Source organism: Ictidomys tridecemlineatus, unplaced genomic scaffold (genome assembly GCF_052094955.1).
Source record: "Ictidomys tridecemlineatus isolate mIctTri1 unplaced genomic scaffold, mIctTri1.hap1 Scaffold_777, whole genome shotgun sequence".
Lineage (NCBI taxonomy): Eukaryota > Metazoa > Chordata > Mammalia > Rodentia > Sciuridae > Ictidomys > Ictidomys tridecemlineatus.
In genome coordinates this window covers 165,007-183,072 of record NW_027525721.1, presented here as the reverse complement: position 1 = coordinate 183,072, position 18,066 = coordinate 165,007, and positions in this window count along the sequence as shown.

Below are 18,066 nucleotides of genomic sequence, written 5' to 3'. Positions count from 1 at the left end.
GCCAGCAATGTTCCATGTTTGTGGTTTGTTTACCCTGCCCCCTACTTTTGGGATCTCTTCTGCCACACCCAAGTTTGTGAGCTCCTCAGAATTTCTAATCCAGATATGTATTCACAGATTTTTTTCTTCTTCTCCTCTCATCGTGTGTTATTTGGGGTGATAGTATTGTCAAGGCATTGTGGTGGATGACAGTGGAAGATTTTTATGTGACACATGTTCGCATGTATATTAGACCCATTTTCCGTTTTGCCATTTGAAATATCGAATCTCTGACACTAACCCATAACTTACTGGACTCTGACTCCTTCTCATAACATCGATAAAAATACTCCAGAGGACTAGAAGTAGAGGCATTTGATAGGAGGCACGGTGTCTACTTGGACTTGCCTTTTGCTTCATCAGAGATACATATTATAAAACCTCCCACACATTTTTGTCCTTTTATTTCTCCATGACTTTTCAAAATTCACAAATATGTAACTTCCTGACTCCCTGTCTCTGTCGCCTGGGTCACAATGTATATTTTTATATACACATATATAATCCTCCTGCCATCACAGTTATATTCTTGAGAGTATTCTGAATTTGGAAAATACAAATTTCATGAAGGGATCACTTCCCCCCAATACACTGAGGTAACTCAAAATTCAAGCTGTGGTGAGCTTATACTTCAACAAGATTATACATGAAACAATGTAGAGGAAAATGAATATTTTGGGTACATATGTGAAGGACATATATCCCCTTAGGAATTTTGATTGGCATAGGTCCCTTACATTTTAATATATTAAATATATACTATGGATTTGCAAACATGAAATACATGTGTCATCTACTTATACTACCTTGATTCTTTCATGTCCATCTGTGTTGATTTAAATCAACTTTTCACAAGATATTTCTCAGACATATTCATTTTCTTGCTCTACATATTCATTTCTGAATACTCAAAATGAACTTGAGTGAAGATTGAGTACGAACCCTAATATTTCTACAGTAAGTGACCCAGTTGAACATCAATGAAAGAATATTCATATGAAACATGATGTGTATTTTGAAGTAAATTTTCATTCAAAATTGTTAAATTCCTATTTCTTCGAAAATGATAAATCATAGGATGTATCATTTCATCCAATATTCACAAATTGATATGCATATGATTCACTTCACTCCCGGTATCAGAACCCATGGATTTCTCTATGGATCTTTACTTGCTTTTTCATGAGATTTCTTTTAAAACACATTACTTTTGAATTCCATCATCATTTTCGAAGCAAAACTCAAACCCAGTTTGGTATAATTAGTAACCCTAATATTACCAATAGATGTATGCCTACTGGGATTGAATATTTGTATGTGAATACCAGATTTCATGTATTTATTAAAATATCAATTCAATCCATTATTCAAAATAGTAACATGTTATAGTTTTTTTTTTTTCACCGTATGGTCAATTTATAAATCATCTTTATATACGTAGACCCAGGTCCACCTATTTTTATCCCCAAACCCTAAATCATAGGGTTTCAAAAACATGCTCCCAGAAATAGTGGAAGAAATACGCCTGTCCCCTGCTCCATGTATTCCTTTCATCACATCATCTTCTGGACACAAAATGCAAAATTCACACTTATCTTATTCTTGTACAAAAGCCTCATTTTAATGAGAGCATGGATTACTAAAATCATCTATATCTGTGTTTCCTACTCTTTTCAAATTTCAATCCTATGGTGTGTATACACTTGTTTCTTTTTAACATAGGTTAATTCAATCACCCCCCTGTTCAAAATATGCCTGATCTTGTCACTCATTTTGTACATTCCAGATCTCCTAACATCACTATTGATATCTATTTCCCCAAGTGCCTTGTTGTGACTGACTCTTCATGTGTGCTGACATTCCCATTTACACTCTAATAGAACTTCATTCCATTGCAAAATGGGCCTTTTGTCCAAATCCTAAACTCACACTTCTTCCTTTCCCTACACTGGAATCTGCCTAGTATCTCAATTTCACTGGAAGATCTGTTTTACATTCAGTAGTCCCAGGAACAAGATCTTATGCCATTGTATATGGATTGAGAGGATTCAACTCTGCAGAACATAAATCACAACTATGTGTGCAAGTCAAGGGCCCAACACCCTTGTGTGCTTCAGATCTTACCTAGTTTTCTATTTTCATACTCACATTTCTCCTTACATTCTATAAATATCCCAGTTCCCAATACCCGTATTCATCCAGCAGAATGACTCCTACCCAAAATAGAACCTGATATATCCTTAACCATACCCTGTTCCCTTTGTCTATTTTCACATAACAGCAGGTCCTGAGTTGATCTTGCCGTGTAGGAATGTAGGGAATCCTACAGCTGCTAAGAAGCTCAAAGGTAGATATAGAAATAATCCGTGGAGCAAATGTAGGCAGCTAGGTAGGACCTGTGAGGTCTAAAGTCATCTTCCATGGCCAAAAACCCAGTCAAGATGAAGAGATGTGGCTGAATCAGCCACCCTCTTCTCAATGCAGAGAAGATGGACACAATCAGGCCTGTGTGGGTTGCTGAATCCGGGCTCCTAGGGTATATAGAACTTTATGTCTTGGGAAAATGTCCCAGGAAGGTGGGGCAGCCTCCATCTCATGGGACCCTTAGAAACTACTGTTAGGACAAAGTGGTTGTCAAGGCAGTGACCTCATTCACTTCCTGAAGGAAGTGACCTCACCTCACTTCCTTAGTGATGGAACTCTCTGAACTTGGGATCCAGGAGGCGAGGCACCCACAAGCAGTTCCAGTCCCAGTGGGCTCACTTGTTTCTCTGTACCAAGGCCAGAGTCATTCTTTCTTGGCACCTAGTGATGTGTGGATAGCAAAATGCCTTGAATGGTCTGGACAGGGGTTTTTCCTGAGAGAGAAGTATTGGCTCATTGCTGGCTCCTGACAACTACACACAGATGGACAAGGAGACCAGAGCTGAGACAGGGCAGGCCACTGCTAAGGAAGGTATTTTCACCCACCAGTCAGAGGACAGAGTGGATAGATGCAGACCAAATACAGGGGTGGTCTGTGTGTCTTAGTGGGTGTGTTTTTCAATTTGTACTTTTGTCTCATGTTCTGAGAGCATGAATGAAAACCGTTTTGTTATTGTTGTTGTTGTTGATTTAAAATGGACTGTTAACTAGTGAGTCTTTCTATGTCAGTGGATGCCACTGGGTTTGTGGTTAAAGTGAGTAGAGAGAAGAATGCAGCCGTGAATGTATCCTGTGTAGTGGAAATCTTTGCAGGACTCCTCATGGCCAATTTATGAATGGACTGCTGCTTGCCTTGCAGATGGGCAACACCTACCAAGATCCTAAGTTCCTGTATTCTTCCTGAATTTCGGCCGCTCTCTGAAGGGGTTCGTGGTTTTGTGTCCAAGATGTGTACCACCATCAAGCTTTGTGACATGACCATGGACTGGATTGCTGAAGGGAATGCCAAGCATCTCAGAAAAGTCAAAAATTAGCGTGACTGGTAAGGATCCCTCTGGAGAATCCCTGCTTTGATAGATAGCCACCCGAGTTGCATGATTAGGAGCTGTCAGTGCCACAGTGTTCAATTAAAGAAAAGTATTTCTCCAGGCTTCTTTCCTCCCTATTGTTCTGGTCCCCTCTAAGTGCCTTCAGGCACTATTTTGGGTATCCTTCAGAAAACAGTTTCCAATGGAAATGAGGAGGCCTAATCTCTGCCTTTTAGGTAAAGTGCTTTGTAAAAGCTGTGTCTGAATCAGACTCTTGGCCCTGTGTGTGGCTGTGAATTACATTCTAGGCACCCAAAAGAACTCAAGAAAAATCCCATGTGTCCATCCAAATCTAAAAGAATGAAAAAGAAGTGTAATATTGGATGAAGTCTCTTGCCTTCCTCTGGTCAGGCTCCTGACCACTATGAAGTCAGAACAGGGATCCTCTCGGTCAAATGAGTTGTTGCAAGTGCTACAGGAACTAGCACACAGGTGTTTGGGTTTTTTCATGAGTCCAGTACGCATAAAGAATCTACCCCTGGCAGGCAGGAGGCCTCGAATTTGAGAAGCAGAGCAGTATGAAGTAGAGGCCCATTTTATCTATCCTGTTTCTCAGGAAGGGTGTCCAGGCCACCATGACATTTGGCATATGGTAGGCATGAGAGCTTACTCGGCACACCATCTAAGACGGCTTCCCCTATGCAAACCCCCAGCCAGAATGTTATGATGAGTGTCTGTATGGAAGAAGACAAGGGCCATGTAGGAGCGTTTTTGTTAGAATAGTGGTCTTTTGTGTGGCGGTTGGAAAAGATGACTGGGTCAACTACAGCTTGAACTCTGGTGTGATGCCATTAGAGACTGAGTTCTGGAACTGATCTCAGAGAACTCTTGCCATGAATTGTGTTGGGATTTTCCAAGGCCAGGCATTAGAGGAGCCTTTGGAAACTGAGATCTACGCTGAGGGTGGCTTTCTCCACAGCACTGGAAATCTCAGCCAGGATTTCACATGATTTTGCTGTTAAAGCCTTTTCAGCTCTAGTTGAGAGCCAAAACTCACATGAACCTCATATTTGAGACCCCAATGGGCCTGGATTCCTGGGACCTTTCGCCACTCCTTGAAAAGCTTTGCCTGCATGCAATCTCCAGAGCTTCTACTGAAAGGAGATTCCTCAACAGGTAATGGCTCCTGAATGAATCAAAACCCACAGTGCCAACTTCTTCATTCCTGAAATAAGGCTAGGGCAATAGCGTGAAGTGTTTGAGAATCCCATGACCAGAAATCCCTGGAGAACCTTTAGATCTCCTGTTGCTCATCATGACTGAACCAGGGAGAGCCATTTTTGACTGAGTGGAATTCCTGACCATGGTGAAGAACCGAGATGCCAGTGAGTAGGAGCCAGCAGGGAACTGGGCCTGGAGCAATGAAGTGCAGATGTGTGACCAACATCAGTGGTGGACCCCTGTGCTCCTGTCATTTCTTCGAATGACATGTGACTGACAAGGTGCAGCCAGCAGACCCTAAAATATAAAGGCATGTTGTTGTGGGGAGAGGATTTGGTGTGATGCTCAGAATCAAGTTGCTATGCTCAAGGGGGAAAGATATACTGGGTAGCAGCCCAGTTTGTGTTTTTTCCTTCAGACCCTGAACCACCCCACGTGACAGAGCTCCCTCCTGCACCGTGCCCCAGTTGACCTTTATGTATTTCAAAAAAAAAAAAAAAACACCCACCAATTTTCCAGAGAAGCTGCAAGAAATGCCATTAAAACTGGAGGGTGAGCCAAAAACTTCACAATCCACCCAGGGAGACATTCATACCCCATGGCCACAGTTACCCTACAAAGAGAGGATTCAGCTCTGCTGCCTCCTGCTGGTATTGGAAAATATAAAACCAAGTCCTCCTGTTCACATAGACTGAGACCAAGCTTTCATGGTCTCACTGCAAGGGAAGCTAAAGCACAAAGCTATATTTCTAGTGCACAAATGTCAGAGGCAGATAGTCAAGAAGTCATTAGGCCAGCAATGTTCCATGTTTGTGGTTTGTTTACCCTGCCCCCTACTTTTGGGATCTCTTCTGCCACACCCAAGTTTGTGAGCTCCTCAGAATTTCTAATCCAGATATGTATTCACAGATTTTTTTCTTCTTCTCCTCTCATCGTGTGTTATTTGGGGTGATAGTATTGTCAAGGCATTGTGGTGGATGACAGTGGAAGATTTTTATGTGACACATGTTCGCATGTATATTAGACCCATTTTCCGTTTTGCCATTTGAAATATCGAATCTCTGACACTAACCCATAACTTACTGGACTCTGACTCCTTCTCATAACATCGATAAAAATACTCCAGAGGACTAGAAGTAGAGGCATTTGATAGGAGGCACGGTGTCTACTTGGACTTGCCTTTTGCTTCATCAGAGATACATATTATAAAACCTCCCACACATTTTTGTCCTTTTATTTCTCCATGACTTTTCAAAATTCACAAATATGTAACTTCCTGACTCCCTGTCTCTGTCGCCTGGGTCACAATGTATATTTTTATATACACATATATAATCCTCCTGCCATCACAGTTATATTCTTGAGAGTATTCTGAATTTGGAAAATACAAATTTCATGAAGGGATCACTTCCCCCCAATACACTGAGGTAACTAAAAATTCAAGCTGTGGTGAGCTTATACTTCAACAAGATTATACATGAAACAATGTAGAGGAAAATGAATATTTTGGGTACATATGTGAAGGACATATATCCCCTTAGGAATTTTGATTGGCATAGGTACCTTACATTTTAATATATTAAATATATACTATGGATTTGCAAACATGAAATACATGTGTCATATACTTATACTACCTTGATTCTTTCATGTCCATCTGTGTTGATTTAAATCAACTTTTCACAAGATATTTCTCAGACATATTCATTTTCTTGCTCTACATATTCATTTCTGAATACTCAAAATGAACTTGAGTGAAGATTGAGTACGAACCCTAATATTTCTACAGTAAGTGACCCAGTTGAACATCAATGAAAGAATATTCATATGAAACATGATGTGTATTTTGAAGTAAATTTTCATTCAAAATTGTTAAATTCCTATTTCTTCGAAAATGATAAATCATAGGATGTATCATTTCATCCAATATTCACAAATTGATATGCATATGATTCACTTCACTCCCGGTATCAGAACCCATGGATTTCTCTATGGATCTTTACTTGCTTTTTCATGAGATTTCTTTTAAAACACATTACTTTTGAATTCCATCATCATTTTCGAAGCAAAACTCAAACCCAGTTTGGTATAATTAGTAACCCTAATATTACCAATAGATGTATGCCTACTGGGATTGAATATTTGTATGTGAATACCAGATTTCATGTATTTATTAAAATATCAATTCAATCCATTATTCAAAATAGTAACATGTTATAGTTTTTTTTTTTTCACCGTATGGTCAATTTATAAATCATCTTTATATACGTAGACCCAGGTCCACCTATTTTTATCCCCAAACCCTAAATCATAGGGTTTCATAAACATGCTCCCAGAAATAGTGGAAGAAATACGCCTGTCCCCTGCTCCATGTATTCCTTTCATCACATCATCTTCTGGACACAAAATGCAAAATTCACACTTATCTTATTCTTGTACAAAAGCCTCATTTTAATGAGAGCATGGATTACTAAAATCATCTATATCTGTGTTTCCTACTCTTTTCAAATTTCAATCCTATGGTGTGTATACACTTGTTTCTTTTTAACATAGGTTAATTCAATCACCCCCCTGTTCAAAATATGCCTGATCTTGTCACTCATTTTGTACATTCCAGATCTCCTAACATCACTATTGATATCTATTTCCCCAAGTGCCTTGTTGTGACTGACTCTTCATGTGTGCTGACATTCCCATTTACACTCTAATAGAACTTCATTCCATTGCAAAATGGGCCTTTTGTCCAAATCCTAAACTCACACTTCTTCCTTTCCCTACACTGGAATCTGCCTAGTATCTCAATTTCACTGGAAGATCTGTTTTACATTCAGTAGTCCCAGGAACAAGATCTTATGCCATTGTATATGGATTGAGAGGATTCAACTCTGCAGAACATAAATCACAACTATGTGTGCAAGTCAAGGGCCCAACACCCTTGTGTGCTTCAGATCTTACCTAGTTTTCTATTTTCATACTCACATTTCTCCTTACATTCTATAAATATCCCAGTTCCCAATACCCGTATTCATCCAGCAGAATGACTCCTACCCAAAATAGAACCTGATATATCCTTAACCATACCCTGTTCCCTTTGTCTATTTTCACATAACAGCAGGTCCTGAGTTGATCTTGCCGTGTAGGAATGTAGGGAATCCTACAGCTGCTAAGAAGCTCAAAGGTAGATATAGAAATAATCCGTGGAGCAAATGTAGGCAGCTAGGTAGGACCTGTGAGGTCTAAAGTCATCTTCCATGGCCAAAAACCCAGTCAAGATGAAGAGATGTGGCTGAATCAGCCACCCTCTTCTCAATGCAGAGAAGATGGACACAATCAGGCCTGTGTGGGTTGCTGAATCCGGGCTCCTAGGGTATATAGAACTTTATGTCTTGGGAAAATGTCCCAGGAAGGTGGGGCAGCCTCCATCTCATGGGACCCTTAGAAACTACTGTTAGGACAAAGTGGTTGTCAAGGCAGTGACCTCATTCACTTCCTGAAGGAAGTGACCTCACCTCACTTCCTTAGTGATGGAACTCTCTGAACTTGGGATCCAGGAGGCGAGGCACCCACAAGCAGTTCCAGTCCCAGTGGGCTCACTTGTTTCTCTGTACCAAGGCCAGAGTCATTCTTTCTTGGCACCTAGTGATGTGTGGATAGCAAAATGCCTTGAATGGTCTGGACAGGGGTTTTTCCTGAGAGAGAAGTATTGGCTCATTGCTGGCTCCTGACAACTACACACAGATGGACAAGGAGACCAGAGCTGAGACAGGGCAGGCCACTGCTAAGGAAGGTATTTTCACCCACCAGTCAGAGGACAGAGTGGATAGATGCAGACCAAATACAGGGGTGGTCTGTGTGTCTTAGTGGGTGTGTTTTTCAATTTGTACTTTTGTCTCATGTTCTGAGAGCATGAATGAAAACCGTTTTGTTATTGTTGTTGTTGTTGGTTTAAAATGGACTGTTAACTAGTGAGTCTTTCTATGTCAGTGGATGCCACTGGGTTTGTGGTTAAAGTGAGTAGAGAGAAGAATGCAGCCGTGAATGTATCCTGTGTAGTGGAAATCTTTGCAGGACTCCTCATGGCCAATTTATGAATGGACTGCTGCTTGCCTTGCAGATGGGCAACACCTACCAAGATCCTAAGTTCCTGTATTCTTCCTGAATTTCGGCCGCTCTCTGAAGGGGTTCGTGGTTTTGTGTCCAAGATGTGTACCACCATGAAGCTTTGTGACATGACCATGGACTGGATTGCTGAAGGGAATGCCAAGCATCTCAGAAAAGTCAAAAATTAGCGTGACTGGTAAGGATCCCTCTGGAGAATCCCTGCTTGGATAGATAGCCACCCAAGTTGCATGATTAGGAGCTGTCAGTGCCACAGTGTTCAATTAAAGAAAAGTATTTCTCCAGGCTTCTTTCCTCCCTATTGTTCTGTTCCCCTTTAAGTCAGGGAGGTGTTTGCCTTCAGGCACTATTTTGGGAATCCTTCAGAAAACAGTTTCAAATGGAAATGAAGAGGCCTAGTCTCTGCCTTTTAGGTAAAGTGCATTGTAAAAGCTGTGTCTGAATCAGACTCTTGGCCCTGTGTGTGGCTGTGAATTACATTCTAGGCACCCAAAAGAACTCAAGAAAAATCCCATGTGTCCATCCAAATCTAAAAGAATGAAAAAGAAGTGTAATATTGGATGAAGTCTCTTGCCTTCCTCTGGTCAGGCTCCTGACCACTATGAAGTCAGAACAGGGATCCTCTGGGTCAAATATGTTGTTGCAAGTTCTCCAGGAACTAGCACACAGGTGTTTTTGTTTTTTCATGAGTCCAGTACGCATAAAGAATCTACCCCTGGCAGGCAGGAGGCCTCGAATTTGAGAAGCAGAGCAGTATGAAGTAGAGGCCCATTTTATATATCCTGTTTCTCAGGAAGGGTGTCCAGGCCACCATGACATTTGGCATATGGTAGGCATGAGAGCTTACTCGGCACACCATCTAAGACGGCTTCCCCTATGCAAACCCCCAGCCAGAATGTTATGATGAGTGTCTGTATGGAAGAAGACAAGGGCCATGTAGGAGCGTTTTTGTTAGAATAGTGGTCTTTTGTGTGGCGGTTGGAAAAGATGACTGGGTCAACTACAGCTTGAACTCTGGTGTGATGCCATTAGAGACTGAGTTCTGGAACTGATCTCAGAGAACTCTTGCCATGAATTGTGTTGGGATTTTCCAAGGCCAGGCATTAGAGGAGCCTTTGGAAACTGAGATCTACGCTGAGGGTGGCTTTCTCCACAGCACTGGAAATCTCAGCCAGGATTTCACATGATTTTGCTGTTAAAGCCTTTTCAGCTCTAGTTGAGAGCCAAAACTCACATGAACCTCATATTTGAGACCCCAATGGGCCTGGATTCCTGGGACCTTTCGCCACTCCTTGAAAAGCTTTGCCTGCATGCAATCTCCAGAGCTTCTACTGAAAGGAGATTCCTCAACAGGTAATGGCTCCTGAATGAATCAAAACCCACAGTGCCAACTTCTTCACTCCTGAAATATGGCTAGGGCAATAGCGTGAAGTGTTTGAGAATCCCATGACCAGAAATCCCTGGGAACCTTTAGATCTCCTGTTCCTCATCATGACTGAACCAGGGAGTGCCATTTTTGACTGAGTGGAATTTCTGACCATGGTAAAGAACCGAGATGCCAGTGAGTAGGAGCCAGCAGGGAACTGGGCCTGGAGCAATGAAGTGCAGATGTGTGACCAACATCAGTGGTGGGCCCCTGTGCTCCTGTCATTTCTTCGAATGACATGTGACTGACAAGGTGCAGCCAGCAGACCCTAAAATATAAAGGCATGTTGTTGTGGGGAGAGGATTTGGTGTGATGCTCAGAATCAAGTTGCTATGCTCAAGGGGGAAAGATATACTGGGTAGCAGCCCAGTTTGTGTTTTTTCCTTCAGACCCTGAACCACCCCACGTGACAGAGCTCCCTCCTGCACCGTGCCCCAGTTGACCTTTATGTATTTCAAAAAAAAAAACACACACCAATTTTCCAGAGAAGCTGCAAGAAATGCCATTAAAACTGGAGGGTGAGCCAAAGGCTTCACAATCCACCTAGGGAGACATTCATACCCCATGGCCACAGTTACCCTACAAAGAGAGGATTCAGCTCTGCTGCCTCCTGCTGGTATTGGAAAATATAAAACCATGTCCTCCTGTTCACATAGACTGAGACCAAGCTTTCATGGTCTCACTGCAAAGGAAGCTAAAGAACAAAGCTATATTTCTAGTGCACAAATGTCAGAGGCAGATAGTCAAGAAGTCATTAGGCCAGCAATGTTCCATGTTTGTGGTTTGTTTACCCTGCCCCCTACTTTTGGGATCTCTTCTGCCACACCCAAGTTTGTGAGCTCCTCAGAATTTCTAATCCAGATATGTATTCACAGATTTTTTTCTTCTTCTCCTCTCATCGTGTGTTATTTGGGGTGATAGTATTGTCAAGGCATTGTGGTGGATGACAGTGGAAGATTTTTATGTGGCACATGTTCGCATGTATATTAGACCCATTTTCCGTTTTGCCATTTGAAATATCGAATCTCTGACACTAACCCATAACTTACTGGACTCTGACTCCTTCTCATAACATCGATAAAAATACTCCAGAGGACTAGAAGTAGAGGCATTTGATAGGAGGCACGGTGTCTACTTGGACTTGCCTTTTGCTTCATCAGAGATACATATTATAAAACCTCCCACACATTTTTCTCCTTTTATTTCTCCATGACTTTTCAAAATTCACAAATATGTAACTTCCTGACTCCCTGTCTCTGTCGCCTGGGTCACAATGTATATTTTTATATACACATATATAATCCTCCTGCCATCACAGTTATATTCTTGAGAGTATTCTGAATTTGGAAAATACAAATTTCATGAAGGGATCACTTCCCCCCAATACACTGAGGTAACTAAAAATTCAAGCTGTGGTGAGCTTATACTTCAACAAGTTTATACATGAAACAATGTAGAGGAAAATGAATATTTTGGGTACATATGTGAAGGACATATATCCCCTTAGGAATTTTGATTGGCATAGGTACCTTACATTTTAATATATTAAATATATACTATGGATTTGCAAACATGAAATACATGTGTCATCTACTTATACTACCTTGATTCTTTCATGTCCATCTGTGTTGATTTAAATCAACTTTTCACAAGATATTTCTCAGACATATTCATTTTCTTGCTCTACATATTCATTTCTGAATACTCAAAATGAACTTGAGTGAAGATTGAGTACGAACCCTAATATTTCTACAGTAAGTGACCCAGTTGAACATCAATGAAAGAATATTCATATGAAACATGATGTGTATTTTGAAGTAAATTTTCATTCAAAATTGTTAAATTCCTATTTCTTCGAAAATGATAAATCATAGGATGTATCATTTCATCCAATTTTCACAAATTGATATGCATATGATTCACTTCACTCCCGGTATCAGAACCCATGGATTTCTCTATGGATCTTTACTTGCTTTTTCATGAGATTTCTTTTAAAACACATTACTTTTGAATTCCATCATCATTTTCGAAGCAAAACTCAAACCCAGTTTGGTATAATTAGTAACCCTAATATTACCAATAGATGTATGCCTACTGGGATTGAATATTTGTATGTGAATACCAGATTTCATGTATTTATTAAAATATCAATTCAATCCATTATTCAAAATAGTAACATGTTATAGTTTTTTTTTTTTTTCACCGTATGGTCAATTTATAAATCATCTTTATATACGTAGACCCAGGTCCACCTATTTTTATCCCCAAACCCTAAATCATAGGGTTTCAAAAACATGCTCCCAGAAATAGTGGAAGAAATACGCCTGTCCCCTGCTCCATGTATTCCTTTCATCACATCATCTTCTGGACACAAAATGCAAAATTCACACTTATCTTATTCTTGTACAAAAGCCTCATTTTAATGAGAGCATGGATTACTAAAATCATCTATATCTGTGTTTCCTACTCTTTTCAAATTTCAATCCTATGGTGTGTATACACTTGTTTCTTTTTAACATAGGTTAATTCAATCACCCCCCTGTTCAAAATATGCCTGATCTTGTCACTCATTTTGTACATTCCAGATCTCCTAACATCACTATTGATATCTATTTCCCCAAGTGCCTTGTTGTGACTGACTCTTCATGTGTGCTGACATTCCCATTTACACTCTAATAGAACTTCATTCCATTGCAAAATGGGCCTTTTGTCCAAATCCTAAACTCACACTTCTTCCTTTCCCTACTCTGGAATCTGCCTAGTATCTCAATTTCACTGGAAGATCTGTTTTACATTCAGTAGTCCCAGGAACAAGATCTTATGCCATTGTATATGGATTGAGAGGATTCAACTCTGCAGAACATAAATCACAACTATGTGTGCAAGTCAAGGGCCCAACACCCTTGTGTGCTTCAGATCTTACCTAGTTTTCTATTTTCATACTCACATTTCTCCTTACATTCTATAAATATCCCAGTTCCCAATACCCGTATTCATCCAGCAGAATGACTCCTACCCAAAATAGAACCTGATATATCCTTAACCATACCCTGTTCCCTTTGTCTATTTTCACATAACAGCAGGTCCTGAGTTGATCTTGCCGTGTAGGAATGTAGGGAATCCTACAGCTGCTGAGAAGCTCAAAGGTAGATGCAGAAATAATCCGTGGAGCAAATGTAGGCAGCTAGGTAGGACCTGTGAGGTCTAAAGTCATCTTCCATGGCCAAAAACCCAGTCAAGATGAAGAGATGTGGCTGAATCAGCCACCCTCTTCTCAATGCAGAGAAGATGGACACAATCAGGCCTGTGTGGGTTGCTGAATCCGGGCTCCTAGGGTATATAGAACTTTATGTCTTGGGAAAATATCCCAGGAAGGTGGGGCAGCCTCCATCTCATGGGACCCTTAGAAACTACTGTTAGGACAAAGTGGTTGTCGAGGCAGTGACCTCATTCACTTCCTGAAGGAAGTGACCTCACCTCACTTCCTTAGTGATGGAACTCTCTGAACTTGGGATCCAGGAGGTGAGGCACCCACAAGCAGTTCCAGTCCCAGTGGGCTCACTTGTTTCTCTGTACCAAGGCCAGAGTCATTCTTTCTTGGCACCTAGTGATGTGTGGATAGCAAAATGCCTTGAATGGTCTGGACAGGGGTTTTTCCTGAGAGAGAAGTATTGGCTCATTGCTGGCTAATGACAACTACACACAGATGGACAAGGAGACCAGAGCTGAGACAGGGCAGGCCACTGCTAAGGAAGATATTTTCACCCACCAGTCAGAGGACAGAGTGGATAGATGCAGACCAAATACAGGGGTGGTCTGTGTGTCTTAGTGGGTGTGTTTTTCAATTTGTACTTTTGTCTCATGTTCTGAGAGCATGAATGAAAACCGTTTTGTTATTGTTGTTGTTGTTGGTTTAAAATGGACTGTTAACTAGTGAGTCTTTCTATGTCAGTGGATGCCACTGGGTTTGTGGTTAAAGTGAGTAGAGAGAAGAATGCAGCCGTGAATGTATCCTGTGTAGTGGAAATCTTTGCAGGACTCCTCATGGCCAATTTATGAATGGACTGCTGCTTGCCTTGCAGATGGGCAACACCTACCAAGATCCTAAGTTCCTGTATTCTTCCTGAATTTCGGCCGCTCTCTGAAGGGGTTCGTGGTTTTGTGTCCAAGATGTGTACCACCATCAAGCTTTGTGACATGACCATGGACTGGATTGCTGAAGGGAATGCCAAGCATCTCAGAAAAGTCAAAAATTAGCGTGACTGGTAAGGATCCCTCTGGAGAATCCCTGCTTGGATAGATAGCCACCCAAGTTGCATGATTAGGAGCTGTCAGTGCCACAGTGTTCAATTAAAGAAAAGTATTTCTCCAGGCTTCTTTCCTCCCTATTGTTCTGGTCCCCTCTAAGTGCCTTCAGGCACTATTTTGGGTATCCTTCAGAAAACAGTTTCCAATGGAAATGAGGAGGCCTAATCTCTGCCTTTTAGGTAAAGTGCTTTGTAAAAGCTGTGTCTGAATCAGACTCTTGGCCCTGTGTGTGGCTGTGAATTACATTCTAGGCACCCAAAAGAACTCAAGAAAAATCCCATGTGTCCATCCAAATCTAAAAGAATGAAAAAGAAGTGTAATATTGGATGAAGTCTCTTGCCTTCCTCTGGTCAGGCTCCTGACCACTATGAAGTCAGAACAGGGATCCTCTCGGTCAAATGAGTTGTTGCAAGTGCTACAGGAACTAGCACACAGGTGTTTGGGTATTTTCATGAGTCCAGTACGCATAAAGAATCTACCCCTGGCAGGCAGGAGGCCTCGAATTTGAGAAGCAGAGCAGTATGAAGTAGAGGCCCATTTTATATATCCTGTTTCTCAGGAAGGGTGTCCAGGCCACCATGACATTTGGCATATGGTAGGCATGAGAGCTTACTCGGCACACCATCTAAGACGGCTTCCCCTATGCAAACCCCCAGCCAGAATGTTATGATGAGTGTCTGTATGGAAGAAGACAAGGGCCATGTAGGAGCGTTTTGGTTAGAATAGTGGTCTTTTGTGTGGCGGTTGGAAAAGATGACTGGGTCAACTACAGTTTGAACTCTGGTGTGATGCCATTAGAGACTGAGTTCTGGAACTGATCTCAGAGAACTCTTGCCATGAATTGTGTTGGGATTTTCCAAGGCCAGGCATTAGAGGAGCCTTTGGAAACTGAGATCTACGCTGAGGGTGGCTTTCTCCACAGCACTGGAAATCTCAGCCAGGATTTCACATGATTTTGCTGTTAAAGCCTTTTCAGCTCTAGTTGAGAGCCAAAACTCACATGAACCTCATATTTGAGACCCCAATGGGCCTGGATTCCTGGGACCTTTCGCCACTCCTTGAAAAGCTTTGCCTGCATGCAATCTCCAGAGCTTCTACTGAAAGGAGATTCCTCAACAGGTAATGGCTCCTGAATGAATCAAAACCCACAGTGCCAACTTCTTCATTCCTGAAATAAGGCTAGGGCAATAGCGTGAAGTGTTTGAGAATCCCATGACCAGAAATCCCTGGGAACCTTTAGATCTCCTGTTGCTCATCATGACTGAACCAGGGAGAGCCATTTTTGACTGAGTGGAATTCCTGACCATGGTGAAGAACCGAGATGCCAGTGAGTAGGAGCCAGCAGGGAACTGGGCCTGGAGCAATGAAGTGCAGATGTGTGACCAACATCAGTGGTGGACCCCTGTGCTCCTGTCATTTCTTCGAATGACATGTGACTGACAAGGTGCAGCCAGCAGACCCTAAAATATAAAGGCATGTTGTTGTGGGGAGAGGATTTGGTGTGATGCTCAGAATCAAGTTGCTATGCTCAAGGGGGAAAGATATACTGGGTAGCAGCCCAGTTTGTGTTTTTTCCTTCAGACCCTGAACCACCCCACGTGACAGAGCTCCCTCCTGCACCGTGCCCCAGTTGACCTTTATGTATTTCAAAAAAAAAAAAAAACACCCACCAATTTTCCAGAGAAGCTGCAAGAAATGCCATTAAAACTGGAGGGTGAGCCAAAAACTTCACAATCCACCCAGGGAGACATTCATACCCCATGGCCACAGTTACCCTACAAAGAGAGGATTCAGCTCTGCTGCCTCCTGCTGGTATTGGAAAATATAAAACCAAGTCCTCCTGTTCACATAGACTGAGATCAAGCTTTCATGGTCTCACTGCAAGGGAAGCTAAAGCACAAAGCTATATTTCTAGTGCACAAATGTCAGAGGCAGATAGTCAAGAAGTCCTTAGGCCAGCAATGTTCCATGTTTGTGGTTTGTTTACCCTGCCCCCTACTTTTGGGATCTCTTCTGCCACACCCAAGTTTGTGAGCTCCTCAGAATTTCTAATCCAGATATGTATTCACAGATTTTTTTCTTCTTCTCCTCTCATCGTGTGTTATTTGGGGTGATAGTATTGTCAAGGCATTGTGGTGGATGACAGTGGAAGATTTTTATGTGACACATGTTCGCATGTATATTAGACCCATTTTCCGTTTTGCCATTTGAAATATCGAATCTCTGACACTAACCCATAACTTACTGGACTCTGACTCCTTCTCATAACATCGATAAAAATACTCCAGAGGACTAGAAGTAGAGGCATTTGATAGGAGGCACGGTGTCTACTTGGACTTGCCTTTTGCTTCATCAGAGATACATATTATAAAACCTCCCACACATTTTTGTCCTTTTATTTCTCCATGACTTTTCAAAATTCACAAATATGTAACTTCCTGACTCCCTGTCTCTGTCGCCTGGGTCACAATGTATATTTTTATATACACATATATAATCCTCCTGCCATCACAGTTATATTCTTGAGAGTATTCTGAATTTGGAAAATACAAATTTCATGAAGGGATCACTTCCCCCCAATACACTGAGGTAACTCAAAATTCAAGCTGTGGTGAGCTTATACTTCAACAAGATTATACATGAAACAATGTAGAGGAAAATGAATATTTTGGGTACATATGTGAAGGACATATATCCCCTTAGGAATTTTGATTGGCATAGGTCCCTTACATTTTAATATATTAAATATATACTATGGATTTGCAAACATGAAATACATGTGTCATCTACTTATACTACCTTGATTCTTTCATGTCCATCTGTGTTGATTTAAATCAACTTTTCACAAGATATTTCTCAGACATATTCATTTTCTTGCTCTACATATTCATTTCTGAATACTCAAAATGAACTTGAGTGAAGATTGAGTACGAACCCTAATATTTCTACAGTAAGTGACCCAGTTGAACATCAATGAAAGAATATTCATATGAAACATGATGTGTATTTTGAAGTAAATTTTCATTCAAAATTGTTAAATTCCTATTTCTTCGAAAATGATAAATCATAGGATGTATCATTTCATCCAATATTCACAAATTGATATGCATATGATTCACTTCACTCCCGGTATCAGAACCCATGGATTTCTCTATGGATCTTTACTTGCTTTTTCATGAGATTTCTTTTAAAACACATTACTTTTGAATTCCATCATCATTTTCGAAGCAAAACTCAAACCCAGTTTGGTATAATTAGTAACCCTAATATTACCAATAGATGTATGCCTACTGGGATTGAATATTTGTATGTGAATACCAGATTTCATGTATTTATTAAAATATCAATTCAATCCATTATTCAAAATAGTAACATGTTATAGTTTTTTTTTTTTTCACCGTATGGTCAATTTATAAATCATCTTTATATACGTAGACCCAGGTCCACCTATTTTTATCCCCAAACCCTAAATCATAGGGTTTCAAAAACATGCTCCCAGAA